Source organism: Budorcas taxicolor, chromosome 7 (assembly GCF_023091745.1).
Source record: "Budorcas taxicolor isolate Tak-1 chromosome 7, Takin1.1, whole genome shotgun sequence".
NCBI lineage: Eukaryota > Metazoa > Chordata > Mammalia > Artiodactyla > Bovidae > Budorcas > Budorcas taxicolor.
Window position 1 is genome coordinate 56,225,076 of NC_068916.1, and position 16,005 is coordinate 56,241,080.

Below are 16,005 nucleotides of genomic sequence, written 5' to 3' on the forward strand. Positions count from 1 at the left end.
GTAAGAGATGAGAACAAGGCAATGAATTCCATTTTGTGACGCTATCCTGACAAATCCAGATCCAAACCTGGTCATAAAGGACCCTGAGGATGAGCAAAAGTGAAATTCGACGCCTACAAGCATGATCTCAGGAGTTGAGCTGCCTGGGTTTGATCTCTGACTCTGCAACTTACTACTTGTTTGACTTTGGGCAAACTACTTGACTTTTTCACATACCAGTTTCTTCCTTGGTAAGATAATCATTGTAATCATAACTACCTCATAAGCTTTATGGGAGAACTCTGAGTTATCTGAAACGCACAGAACAATGCCGAACGGTGAGTGAGTGAGTGACTGCAACATTGAAAGTGAAAGTGAAGTTGCTCAGTCGCCCCATGGACGGTAGCCTACCAGGCTCCTCCATCCATGTGATTTTCCAGGCAAGAATATTGGAGTGGGTTGCCATTTCCTTCTCCAGGAGATCTTCCCAACCGAGGGATTCAACCCAGGTCTCCCGCATTGTAGGCAGATGCTTTACCATCCGAACCACGTCAGTTAATAATAAATACTGGCTGAGAAAGTTTATGTTAGTGGCTGAATTTACTTTTATTTATAGCCTTCAAAACTCCACGGGTGACTTGGATGCTAAATCAGAGACAGAACAACAGGTTTCAAACTTTTCCAAAATAAAATGGAGGTTTCCCTACAGCATTATGAGAGCATTTATAAATAAGATTTCTGACAATCTGACCATCATGAATTCAGCTTTAGAGACATCTATAATTATGCTTTGGAAATTTGCCCTGAGCTGAGACTTGTCAGAATCTGTATAAGCAGATTCTGCCTCAAAGATTTTTCTTCCTTCTGCTGTTCCGAGTAACTTAGTCATTAAAAGCACTGGAGAGAAAAAAAAAAAAACTCCTTGGAAGTTGAACAGTTGGCCATGATTAATAAAATGAATGAGAAAAAAAGATAAGAAATATCTAAATAGATTCTCTCCATAGGAAATGCATCTTACTGTAGGAAAAAATATATATATATAAAAATACATATGCCTGCTTGGCAAGATTGATATCTTGAGAGAAATGATGATAATTAATATTGGCTTTCATTATGATTAATATAAAAACATAATGAAAAATAGTGGCTTGGTGACACAAATATATAATTACGCATACAGTTTACTATATGTCAGTAGCAAGCAAACTAACACTAATGTAAATCATACACTAATAATTAAAGTCACATTAGAATATGTACTATGTTAAAATATGCATGTATATATATGTATGCTGCTGCTAAGTTGCTTCAGTCATGTCTGACTCTGTGCGACCCCAGAGACGGCAGCCCACCAGGCTCCCCTGTCCCTGGGATTCTCCAGGCAAGAACACTGGAGTGGGTTGCCATCTCCTTCTCCAATGCAGGAAAGTGAAAAGTGAAAGTGAAGTCACTCAGTCGTGTTGACTCTTAGCGACCCCATGGACTGCAGCCTACCAGGCTCCTCCGTCCATGGAATTTTCCAGGCAAGAGTACTGGAGTGGGTGCCATTGCCTTCTCCATATATATGTATACATACAGATGTATGTAGATCTGCCTATCTCTCCATCTATGTGAAAAGCATGGATAATGCAACTGACAAATTGTTTCTCCACTAAAGAGAAATGTAAAATTTCCATCTCATTTTAATATTAACTGGTGGTTTAACCGCACTGAGTTGAAAATCTAAAACCACATTTTCTCTTGACAACACTGGATAGAACATTCTGATAAAATATAAAAAGATTTCTCCAGGAAATAATGCTTTTTCTGGTTAAGCAAGCCATGAAAATAATGAAGTCCAATACACAGTATTTCAGGACAGATTTCTAAAATGCACCCACTCAGCACTAGATCAGCTCTCTGATGAGTCTTGACCTTTTTGGAGCCACTGGCAAGTCTGAAGGGTTTTGATGGTCAACAGAAACTCACAGGAGTAGTGTTCACAGACACTGCGGAGCCCAAGACCCTTTACACAGTGGGATATACTGCACAGTTCTCTTCTGACTCAATCCACTCTCCTGGTCCATAATTGACAGTAATATTGAGGACCATTGTGGGGCAAAGGATATTTGTCCTTGGGGACAGAACATGGTGCTGCTCACCAGCATTGACTCCATCTGTAGCACGGAATTCCCACGGCTCTGGCTTCTGTTATGTTGCACAGACTTTTCTGGGTCTTTCACAAGTCCAGTCACCAAGCAACAACACTACAGGATTCCGTAGTGACTAACTAATAAACAGGGATGCAGCAAATACTCCCAGCTCTAAACATGTGCTGAGAGAATAAAAGAAGTCTAGATCAAAGGTATACTGCATGATCTTTTGCACAAAAGACAGAACAACTTTGCATTCCATTAGCTAACATGCATTAAGTACCCGCCATGCATTGTGTGTGTGTGATAGTTGCTCAGTTGTGTCTCTGCGACCCCATGGACTGTAGCCCGCTGGGCTTTTCTGTCCACGCCATTCTTCAGGAAAGAATACTGGAGTGGGTAGGCATTCCCTTCTCCAGGGGATCTTCCCAACCTAAGGACTGAACCTGCCTCTTGCATACTGAAGGCAGATTCTTTACCATCGGAGCCAGCAGGGACCCATGCATTAGGGCCAAGCAAACTACTTTACACACTTGTTCTCATTTAGTCCTCACAATGAGAATGGAGGCTTTGAGAAGTTATTCCCACTGCTGGTATGTCTATCTGATGACAGAGCCCTCCGTCTTATGGGGAATTCCTAGATGTTCATGGCCTGAGTTGTGAATTTCTTATCCTGAGCCATTTCCACAGTCAATCCTAGCTACATGGACATTTTTTTTTTTCTACAGACAAAACACTATTGTTATTTGTGATCTCCATGATTGGCCTACATCCCTGACTATATTTTAAGTTCTTCCTGGAATTCTAATATGCTAGTTTGCTTTAGAAGTTTATCTTTCTAGTTCTGTGACCTCCTACTTCACCCCAGCTCTCCTCAGTTCTGCTACTAATTTCTAAAGTAAAGATCTCAGGCTGAGAGCTTACAAATGGAGTTCAATCAGCAGACATATTTCAATTGGCCTAACGTTTATGTTTCTGACCTTGAAGTAGTTGCAAATTTTAAAACTTGGAAGAATTTCACTTTTCTTTTGGAAAAATAAGGTAGTGTAGCAACAAATGGCCAGGATCCCAAAGCAGCCACTCCCTTCAGACAGACGCAAACTCTCCAGTTTGCCATGACTGTTCCATGCCTGGTTCCTATTGGCTTTAGAGTTATTTTTGTTTGTTTCTTGAATTCTTTTTGCCAGTGCCACACAGCATGTGTGATCTTAGTTCCCCAAACAGGTATCGAACCCTCAGCCCCTGCATAAGAAGTACAGAGTCTAAACCACTGGACCACCAGGGAAGTCCTTACTTTTGAGTTTTAGGCTCTAGAATTAACAGAACAATTTGTTTTCTTGTTTTAAAATACTGTCTAGACATAGTCAATGAAGATTTACAATCTATTAATCACTATATCAATAGTAGATTATAAAGATTCACTATGTCCAGATAGTATTTTTTTTAGTGCAATTGACCTTTATTTTATTTGTTAATTTTTTACTTCATAATATTGTTTTGGTTTTGCCACACATCAACATGAATCTGCCACAGGTATACATGTGTTCCCCATCCTGAACACCCCTTCCTCCTCCCTCCCCATACCATCCCTCTGGGTCGTCCCAGTGCACCAGCCCCAAGCATCCAGTATTGTTTCATATATGATATTATACATGTTCCAATGCCATTCTCCCAAATCATCCCATCCTCTCCATCTCCCACAGAGTCCAAAAGACTGTTCTATACATCTGTGTCTCTTTTGCTGTCTCACACACAGGGCTATTGTTACCATCTTTCTAAATTCCATATATACGCATTAGTATACTGTATTTTAAAACAAGAAAACAATATATTGGGCTTCCCTTGTGGCTGAGACCGTTAAGAATCTGCAGGCAATTTTGGGAGACTTGTGTTCAATCCCTGGCTTGGGAAGATCACCTGGAGTAGGAAATGGCAACCCACTCCAGTACTGTTGCCTGGAGAATCCTCAAGGATGGAGGAGCCTGATGGGCTACAGTCCATAGGGTTGCAAAGAGTCAGAGTAACTAAGCTGAGTAACTAAGCACAACAACAAATCAATACATCATAATCTTGTGCAGCAATAGTAAAGCCTCAGCTATGTCTTTGCAAATGGTGCCATCACCTGAGGCATGACAAAAGAAAAACAGAAGGGTCCTTTACTAAGAATAAAACTCACATTTTCACAGTCAGGTCTTCTTAAAGGCATGTTTAGGAACAACACCACCTCGCATAAAAGAATACTACTACTGTTCCCTTATCCAGAGTTATGCAGTCATAAGTCTTTTATGGACAGCAGATGTGATGATCCAGATGGAGAATTACGTTAAGCCTGACGACTCTATCCAGACATCCTATTATGAGGCCCAAAGGCAGCGATCTGAAGTGAGAGATGAAAGCAACAACCAGCCAGAAGATTACTTGTGATGGGTAGGAATCTTGATAGCTAACCTCATCTGACAAGTAGTCAATTCCTTGAGCTTCACTGTTGTGTTTTTTCCTTTGGGGACAGCAACCTCTGGCTCGATCAAAGAAGCTAATTAATGATAAACTCTGTTACAGGGAATTAGAACTGACAGCTCAATTCTGTACTTGGTTCTGACAACTTTGGTAGTGAGAATATTCACTATGTCCCCTCAGTAAATCCGCAAGTGCATCAATGGAGGTGACCCAAATAGTTACCCCTGATATTTCATGTATAGGGACCTAGCCTACAGATATAATCACATATATTCTGTGTCATTTATTGAAGAACTATTTACAAATAATACAAAAAAGAAACCTTCCAAATGTCTATTAGTTATCAATGGGGTAAAGATTAAATAAATTCAAGTGTAACCAAACTATTATTAAATATAAATTACATGAATTGGGCATTTATGTCAGTTTTCTTGTGAAACACCAGGGGTTGGCACATTTTTCTATCAAGGGCCAGACAATACACATTTTAAGCTTATGTGCCATAGGATCATATTGCAATTAATCAACTTTCCTTTCATAATATATCCACAGCCATTAACAATAGATAAACGGAAGAGCACAACTGTGGTCCAATACAATTTTATAAACTAAAACACAAGGCAGGCTAGATTTGATTCAGGGTCCATAGTTGGTCAAACCCCCACTAATAAGAATCATAAAAGTGCATTTAATCTACATAGCATGCATGCACGCTCAGTGCTTCAGTCATGTCCAACTCTTTACAACCCCATGGACTATAGACTGCCAGGCTCCTCTGTCCATGGGATTCTCCAGGCAAGAATGCTGGAATGGGTTGCCATGACCTCCTCCAGGGTATCATCCCAGCCCAGGGATTGAACCTGTGTCTCCTGCATCTCCTGCATTGCAGATGGATTCTTTACTCCTGAGCCACCAGGGAAGCCCCAATCTCCATAACACCCATCCACAAATATTGTCATCCCCTTCTGCTAAACAGCGTAGCTAACGCTTACTAAATACTGACGCCACTAAGCCTGTCACAGGCACTAATTAGAGTCATTTTTTTAAAACATAACAGTGAGGTGAGTGTTGTCATTATCCTCATTTGCCAACTGAGGAAGTAAGACATAAAGGGTTACATAACTGTCTCCGCTTAGAGAACTAGGAGGTGATAGAGCAAACATGCATCATCTCATTAAATCTGCAGCCCGTCTGTGATAAGCTGGGCCATAGGAAGGTGCAGCCTTAAATCATTAAGCATGATGCGAACAGAAGTCAAGTTAGGAATAATTGTTCTTTCTCTGTAGAGGAGAAGATGGAAACAAAAGCGAAGTTGCAAGATGTGCGCGGCAAGTGGGTTTCAAGTCACTAATAGACTCCCCTCCTCTCGATCCTGCTGCAGTTCGTTATCACACTGTCTTCCAATTAAGTCACTGCCACCGTCAACTCAAAACAGTGACTTGGAAAATTGTTTCTTTAGGGCCTGTCTTTTGTCTTCAGTGAAACAGCCCCAAATCCTCACTCCTCCTATGGCTTCCTGATTGTCACCCTCACCTGATCCTAACCTCAGAGATAAATTTATAGTTCTGATGGGGCAGCAGTGAGAATTACACAGCAGGCAACAGTGATCATGAGTGTACTAATCAAGGCCGCCAATGCAGATTTACATGTCTTAGTAATAAATTATAGAACACACCTAAGAATTAGCAGCTTAATAAAGCTGAGTTTGATGAGAAGCCAAACTGACAAGCTCTTCCCCCCACATCAAGGCGAATTTTTCACCAACTGTATGAAGGAAGCTATAAAACTCTCTCTCAAAGGTAACTTCCCATTAATTGTATCAGAATAACTTCAGAGTGCTTCTTTCTACTGTAGCATGCTATTTTCCTGCAAACCTCCCACTCACTGTAAACTAGAACTGCCTTCACCTTCTGGAAATTAGTTGGCAGCCAGTACTGGATATTTTTCACACCAAAAGACAATAAATTCAGGAATTCTCAGGGGAGCAATCAAGAGAATTTTAGAATGGACTCCTCTGGCACACTTCCCTCACTTCTCTGGGTTTTCTGCACATAAAATGCTCAGTTGTTGTAATTACTATATTACTATAAATTACTGACAATGATAACATGTTATATTTCCTCAGTTCTAACACACACAGTTTTTCACATTCCACTTTTCATGTTTCACACTGCACCAGTTAAGGGGTGTGTGTGTGTGTGTGTGTGTGTGTGTGTGTGTGTGTGTGTGTTTGCGCTCGCTCAGTCATGTCCAACTCTTTGCAACCCCATGTACTATAGCCCGTCAGGCTCATCTGTTAAGGGGTGTGTGTGTGTGTGTGTGTGGGTGTGGGTGTGGGTGTGGGTGTGTGGGTGTGTGGGTGTGGGTGTGTGTGTGTGTGGGTGTGTGTGTGTGGGTGTGTGTGTGTGTGTGTGTGTTTGCGCTCGCTCAGTCGTGTCCAACTCTTTGCAACCCCATGTACTATAGCCCGTCAGGCTCATCTGTTAAGGGGTGGGTGTGTGGGGGGGGGTGGGTGGGTGGGGGGGGGTGGGTGGGTGGGTGGGTGTGTGTGTGTGTGTTTGCGCTTGCTCAGTCGTGTCCAACTCTTTGCAACCCCATGTACTATAGCCCATCAGGCTCATCTGTCAATGAGATTTCTTAGGCAACAATCCTGAAATGAATTGCCATTTCCTCCCCCAAGGGATCTTCTCAGGGATTGAACATGTCTCCTGCATTAGCAGGCAGATTTTTTACCACTGAGCCACCTGGCAAGCCCTACTAATCAGGGCTCATCTTGCTTATTGGTCTTTGGTATAATAATATGGGGTTGGCCAGAAAGTCCATTCAGCTTTTTCCATACCAACATACAGAAAAGTCCAAATAAACTTTAGCCAACTCAGCATCATAACTATTTAATGCTATGCAATGCTGCTTCCTTTTTCCCCCCTGAAAATCAGCAGTACATATTAAAGCTATGGCATCCTGAAATTGAGGAAATGTGATACGAACTTGAGAATATGATAGTTAAGGACTCCTTCACTGCAGGTAAAAGAATCCAACTCTGGCTAACTTCATAGAAAAAAATCAGTATGAGAATGAATTCCTATTGAATTACTGGCTAGGATAGAGAACTCAGATCCAGAACGGAGCAATAAGCTATTTACCGCGTAGACAGCTATTTCTCTGTCTCATGAAGGAGCTGCCGTGGAATCAAGTGATGAACTTGTCGGAATTGTTTCTTCTCTCTCTGTCTCTCTGCAGGGGATTCAGGAAGAAAGAGCCCACGTGGCTGACCAAGGTCCTGTGGCTACACTGATACGGGGTTAGATGCTCTTAACAGCCCAGTGGGATAAGAATGATGAGTGTTATCGTTCTCATTTTCTGTAAGATGAAACATAGGTCCAGATAGGCTATATGACTTAGCTGATTATCTGTTATGTGGCATCGCAGGACTGGAAGCCAAGCACTGTCTCACAGTATAACAAGTTCAGATTACACTAACTAAATTGAAGACCAACACAACTAGGGTTAAAAACGAAAGAAAAAGGAAACTTTCCCTATTGTAATCCTTGCTAATGCCTTGGGGGAAAAAAATCTTCATCCACAAATTTGATCAGCCTAAGAAATAGCCTTGTGCCTGTTTTATGATCACAGGGAAACTTGTTTGGGAGACAGAACCAAATTCCACTTGCTGTGTGATTTTTCATGGGAAATTTCACTCCTCTGGGCTCCCCTTCCTCGCTTGTGAAGTGTGTGAATATTTTCCTTGACTACCTCCCAGATTTATAGAGGAGGCAAGATGTAAGAATAGAGGTGTAAGTTCCTCAAAAAGCACTAAAGCTCTTTAGCTGTAAGCCTGAATCACCATTTGCTGGTCTGCTAAGTACAGAATTACAATTTTGTGGGGCACAGTTTAGATTTTCATTAATCTATTTTTTTTCCAAAGCATGTTTTTTTAGAATTTGACCTACTTTTTTTTTTTTTAAAGAACCTAGGATAACACATATGAGTTCATTAATACAAAATGAAACATTTTCATTCACAGCAACCAACTGCCTTTGCGAAATGGTAAAATTCAAACTTCTGTTACTCTGCGTACCAGTTTGTACACTGTAAGTTCTCCCGTAAGTGTGACATGGACTTGGCACACAGCAAATGTCAAGGATTTGAGGGAACTAACGGAGAGTTGACTTCAGGTGAAGTTATTACCTGGGATCCTTTAAAGACTGCCATCCTTTTTCCTTTATTGATGCAACTTGGCTTACAGGCTTTTAGTTCACTGACCACGGATTGAAGTCAGGCTCCCAAGAGTAAAAGCATGGAATCCTGACTGCTGGACCGCTAGGGAATCTCCCCATCCTTTTCTTTGAAAAGGATGCTTTACAACTACTAAACAAGCAAAGAACATGGGTTTTGTAGCCAGGCTGATGTGGGTTCAAGTCCTAACACAGGCTCATGCTGGCCTTTTAATCTAGAGTCAGTTAAAAAAAGTATTCAAGCCTTCTTTTCCCCACACATAAATTAGGAAGTAAAATACATATTTCACAGAATTATTACAACACTCAGAGATAATATATGCAAATATGTCAATAGTCATCACCATCATCCCACTATTGTTATTACATGGATGATATCATTTAATCTTTACAATATTAAGAAATGTGCTTACCAGATGGTCCTAGTGGTAAAAAACCCACCTGCCAATGCAGGAGACAAATGCAGGTTCGATTCCTGGGTTGGGAAGATCCCCTGGAGGAGGGCATGGCAACTCACTCCAGTATTTACTTAGTGCTTTCAATAGATATGGACTGGTGAACCACTTTAGTATTCTTGCCTTGAGAACCCCATGAATAGTATGAAAAGGCAAAATGACAGGATACTGAAAGAGGAACTCCCCAAGTCAGTAGGTGCCCAATATGCTACTGAAGATCAGTGGAGAAATAACTCCAGAAAGAATGAAGGGATGGAGCCAAAGCAAAAACACCACCCAGTTGTGGATGTGACTGGTGATAGATGCAATATCCGATGCTGTAAAGAGCAATATTGCATAGGAACCTGGAATGTCAGGTCCATGAATCAAGGCAAAGTGGAAGTGGTCAAACAAGAGATGGCAAGAGTGAATGTCAACATTCTAGAAATCAGAGAACTAAGATGGACTGGAATGGGTGAATTTAACTCAGATAACCATTATATCTACTACTGTGGGCAGGAATCCCTTAGAAGAAATGGAGTAGCCATCATGGTCAACAAAAGAGTCCGAAATGCAGTACTTGGGTGCAATCTCAAAAACAGCAGAATGATCTCTGTTCGTTTCCAAGGCAAACCATTCAATATAACAGTAATCCAAGTCTATGCCCCAACCAGTAACACTGAAGAAGCTGAAGTTGAATGGTTCTATAAAGACCTCCAAGACCTTTTAGAACTAGCACCCCGAAAAGATGTCCTTTTCATTAAAGGGGACTGGAATGCAAAAGTAGAAGTCAAGAAACACCTGGAGTAACAGGCAAATTTGGCCTTGGAATACGGAATGAAGCAGGTCAAAGGCTAATAGAGTTCTGACAAAAGAATGCACTGGTCATAGCAAACACCCTCTTCCAAAAACAAAATGGCTGTCTGGGGAGGCCTTACAAATAGCTGTAAAAAGAAGAGAAGCGAAAAGCAAAGGAGAAAAGGAAAGATATTCTCATTTGAATGCAGAGTTCCAAGGGATAGCAAGGAGAGATAAGAAAGCCTTCCTCAGCGATCAGTGCAAAGAAATAGAGAAAAACAATAGAAAGGGAAAGACTGGAGATCTCTTCAAGAAAATTAGAGATACTAAGGGAACATTTCATGCAAAGATGGGCTCAATAAAGGACAGAAATGGTATGGACCTAACAGAAGCAGAAGATATTAAGAAGAGGTGGCAAGAATACGCAGAACTGTACAAAAAGATCTTCACGACCCAGATAATCATGATGGTGTGATCACTCACGTAGAGCCAGACATCCTGGAATGTGAAGTCAAGTGGGCCTTAGAAGTAATCGCTATGAACAAAGCTAGTGGAGGTGATGGAATTCCAGTTGAGCTACTTCAAATCCTGGAAGATGATGCTGTGAAAGTGCTGCACTCAATATGCCAGCAAATTTGGAAAACTCAGCAGTGGCCACAGGACTGGAAAAGGTCAGTTTTCAGTCCAATTCCAAAGAAAGGCAATGCCAAAGAATGCTCAAACTACCACACAATTGCACTCATCTCACATGCTAGTAAAGTAATGCTCAAAATTCTCCAAGCCAGGCTTCAGCAATACATGAACCATGAACTTCCTGATGTTCAAGCTAGTTTTAGAAAAGGCAGAGGAACCAGGGATCAAATTGCCAACATTCGCTGGATCATCAAAAAAACAAGAGAGTTCCAGAAAAACATCTATTTCTGCTTTATTGACTATGCCAAAGCCTTTGACTGTGTGGATCACAATAAACTGGGGAAAATTCTGAAAGAGATGGGAATACCAGACTACCTAACCTGCTTCTTGAGAAACCTGTATGCAGCTCAGGAAGCAACAGTTAGAACTGGACATGGAACAACGGACTGGTTCCAAACAGGAAAAGGAGTACATCAAGGCTATATATTGTCACCCTGCTTATTTAACTTATATGCAGAGTACATCATGAGAAACGCTGGGCTGGAAGAAGCACAAGCTGGAATCAAGATTGCCGGGAGAAATATCAATAACCTCAGATATGCAGATGACACCACCCTATGGCAGAAAGTGAAGAGGAGCTAAAAAGCCTCTTGATGAAAGTGAAAGAAGAGAGTGAAAAAGTTGGCTTAAAGCTCAACATTCAGAAAACGAAGATCATGGCACCTGGTCCCATCCCTTCATGGCAAATAGATGGGGAAATGGTGGAAACAGTGTCAGACTTTATTTTTTTGGGCTCCAAATCACTGCAGATGGTGATTGCAGCCATGAAATTAAAAGACACTTACTCCTTGGAAGAAAAGTTATGACCAACCTAGACAGCATATTCAAAACCAGAGATATTTACTTTGCCAACAAAGGTCTGTCTGGTCAAGGCTATGGTTTTTCCAGAAGTCATGTATGGATGTGAGAGTTGGACTGTGAAGAAAGCTGAGTGCTGAAGAACTGATGCTTTTGAACTGTGGTGTTGGAGAAGACTCTTGAGAGTCCCTTGGACTGCAAGGAGATCCAACCAGTCCATTCTAAAGGAGATCAGTCCTGGGTGTTCTTTGGAAAGAATGATGCTAAAGCTGAAACTCCAATACTTTGGCCACTTCATGAGAAGTGTTAACTCATTTGAAAAGACCCTGATGCCGGGAGGAATTGGGGGCAGGAGGAGAAGGGGACGACCAAGGATAAGATGGCTGGATGGCATCACTGATTTGATGGACATGAGTTTGGGTGAACTCCGGGAGTTGGTGATAGACAGGGAGGCCTGGCGTGCTACAATTCATGGGGTCACAAAGAGTCAGACACGACTGAGCGACTGAACTGAACTGAACTTCAATAGGTGTGGAAACTGAGTTTTAAATCACTGAGGATTTAAACTGAGAATTTAAATTACTTGCTCAGTGTCAAACAATCCATAAATAGTACACTTTTTATTTGCATAAAGGTCCACAGAGCCCACAGCCTTAATACTGAACTGTGCTATCATTATTACAGCTACTATTATTGCATTTTTCATTATCTTTATTATCGGATATAACAAAAGACAGTTCCGTGTAAAATTTGAAAAGCACTCAGTGCAATAGCTATCTTTCTGAATGGCACTCAGTGGTGTGGGAAAGCAGCAGGATACTGGATTAAGAGGAGCTAGGTTTTAGTTTATGCCTACATCTTCCAAGTCATGCGACCTTAAATAACTCTTCCACTGAGACTTTACTTCCTCATCTGTAAAATGAGCTTGCTAATAACCACCCCAGGGCACAGCTTCAAAAATCAAACATTAACATCTATATGACAATATTTTGTACAGTATCAAACACAATATGAGCATGTTTGTGTCAATTCTGTTAGTTTTACCACCATTACCAGAGGCCAAGTCATAGGTAAGTGCACAGAAACTACCTTAGTTTGCAATAGAGAGCAAGGGAAAATGTTTCTGGCTCTGGCTCCACTAAAGGAAAAACCTACCCCAATCTCACCCCAATGTTAATGGCAAAAAAAAAAAAAAAATCAAATATAAAGTGTTGTACCTACATGTAGAGGATATTCTTCCAAGACCTATAAGAATATTTTTAAAAATAACCATAAAGTACTTGATCTGTCTGCCCAAGATTAAAAAATATAGAAGTAACAATGCAGGTTGTAGGTGTGATGCGTGCATGCATGTGTGTTCAATCACATCTAACTCTTTGAGGTCCTATGGATTCTGGTCTGCCAGGCTCCTCTGTCCCTGGGATTTTCCAAGCAAGAATATTGGACTGGGTTGCATTTCCTTCTCCAGAAGATATTCCTGACCCAGGGGTCAAATATGCATATCCAGTAGGTCCTGCATTGGCAGGCAGATTCTTTACCACTGTGCCACCTGGGAAGCCCATAAATGCAATGAGTCTTGGGCAACTTTGTTATTAAAACATTATCTTAATAAAGAAACTGTGGTACAAATATACAGTGGAATATTACTCAACCATAGAAAGGAATGAACTTGAGTCAGTTGAACTGAGGTGGACAAACCTGGAACCTATTACATGGAGTGAAGCAAGTCAGAAAGAGAAAAATAAATTTTGTATCAGTTCAGTTCAGTCGCTCAGTCGTGTCCGACTCTTTGCAACCCCATGAATCGCAGCACACCAGGCCTCCCTGTCCATCACCAACTCCCAGAGTTCACTCAGACTCACGTCCATCGAGTCAGTGATGCCATCCAGCCATCTCATCCTCTGTCGTCCCCTTCTCCTCCTGCCCCCAATCCCTCCCAGCATCAAAGTCTTTTCCAATGAGTCAATGCTTCGCATGAGGTGGCCAAAGTACTGGAGTTTCAGCTTTAGCATCATTCCTTCCAAAGAAATCTCACGGTTGATCTCCTTCAGAATCGATCTCCTTGCAGTCCAAGGGACTCTCAAGAGTCTTCTCCAACACCACAGTTCAAAAGCATCAATTCTTTGGCACTCAGCCTTCTCCACAGTCCAACTCTCACATCCATACATGACCACTGGAAAAACCATAGCCATGACTAGACGGACCTTAGTCGGCAAAGTAATGTCTCTGCTTTTCAATATGCTGTCTAGGTTGGTAATGCATATAAATGGAATCTAGAAAAATGGCACCAGTGAACCTATTTGCAGGGAAGGAATAGAGATGCAGACATAGAGAAGGGACTATGGACACAGCTGGGGAAGGAGAGAGGGGGATGAATTGAGAGAGTAGGCTGAAACATATACACTACCATGTGTAAAACATATAGGTAGTGGGAAGTTGCTGTGTAACACAGGGAGCTCAATCTTGTGCTCTGTGATGACCTAGAGGGATGGGATGGGGGGTGGGGTGGGAAGGAGGTTCAAGAAGGAGGGGATATATGTATACTTACAGTTGATTCACGTTGCTGTATGACAGAAACCAACACAACATTAAGGCAATTATCCTCCAATTAAACAGAATACCCTAAGGTTGACTTTTTACAGTGTTCTCAGAGCTTCAATAGTGCCACTAATTTTCTCTTCCCACTAATTATTTTACAAAACTAGGAAAGATAGCTTTGACTGTCCCAAGTATCAACTCCTGAAACTGGATCTTCCTGTCAGTGAAAATATCACCACCTAGAAATCTAGAAAATTGGGGGATATTTATCAGATCATCATTAACCAGAATGACAGCCATTTGGCAGACCCTACAATTCACTGAAAAGCTGTGTGTGGGTACTTTGTCCTTCAGAATCTGTGTTCTGGAGTGATGGGCAAGTCTGATCTGTTTATCTACCTGAGTAAACTGATCATAATAGCCCACATTGGATGATAGAACCCCAAAATGATTAAGGTCATAGCTGGTTCCTCAAGGTGAGTCTCCTGACCCTAAAGTTATTCTGGGGGTCAATGTGAATATTTATCTTCTTTCTAATGAAGTAAGCTGGAGTGTGAATTCTACAGATTGGAGCTGTAACAGTGAAGAGCACAGTAATCTTGTACTATCCATGACAAGATTCTCTGCAAGGAAGTGATGATAATTAATGGAATATCCTATGTATTCCGATTGGTGTGAGATGCACAGACCCACAGCATATAAAATAAGATATCATCATGTATATTAGATGAAGCATCAGGTAAATCAATAAGTCTGCAATTTATGGAAATTTGCCAGGGTCCAGCCCCGGTGGATCCAGGGTAACTCGAAGGGGAGACGGAATCGGCATCCTAGGAAAAAACTTATTTAATTACAGATATAAAGAGAGACTAGAAAAGAATAGTGTAGTAGGAAAATTAGTGGAGAAAAAGAGGCTGAATAACTTGGTTTATGTGGAATACCAATAAAACTCCAGGACAAGGAATTTGCACCACCTACGTAGGCCACAGGCGTCCTTCCGTTCTCCCGAAGGAGAGGAGGCACTGAGACCTCCCTGGTCCGATCTTAGAAGCCCAGGCAAAAGCAGGCTTGGTGAGTACCCACGCTCCAGATGGGAATTCAGCCAGAAGGGGAAAGAAAGAACGACATGAGGGAATCAGTCTTTCCAGAAACTGATCCATTTTCTTTATTTTCAGGTTTGCTTATATACTTTTTATTATACATAGGGATGAATACAGAGTCACGTGGGGTCAGCAGACCTGACCCTTGTCAAAACCAGGTGCTTCATATAAAATTATACAAAGGTCTTAGGGGTTTTACATCATCTTCTGGCTATGAAGCCTGCTAACATTTTATGGCCCTTTCTGATAACGGTCAGTCAACCAGAAAACTTATTTATTCCAGGGGTGATTTTTTTCTTAAACCAGGCACCACCCTCCAAATAAAGTTGCATTCCTATAGGGTGAGGGTGTAGTGGGTTACAATCAAGAAAGGAGTTTACTTAGCCTAAGGTTTAACATGATTAATCTTAAAGGTTAATGCTTATTTTTCCTATATGCTAGTTATATTCATTATAAGGGCAGGGAATATGGAGATTTAGCAGCAAATATTGGCTCAACAAATGAAAAACCCTTCACCAATATAATTTCTAATCAACCCACTAATACTATACTAATAATTTTCTAACTTCTCAAAAGAGTCTCTTTTTAGAAAGTTTTAAAGCATCTCATGCCTCTCACGGTTGGGAGGCTGTAAATAATCACATGTGGCTGGACGAACCTGCTCAGGCAGGCTAGAGAAACTTCAGAGGAGTTTGTAAGTTGAAACACTCTTGTCATGCCCAGGAATTTTTATTAACTGGAGCTGCAAGTAAACTCCTTCTCTGAGAGAGGTGGTGGGCGGTCAGCCCCCTGTGAAGTCAGAGGTATAGGTGAGAGCATAAAACAGTAAAGTAGGCACTCT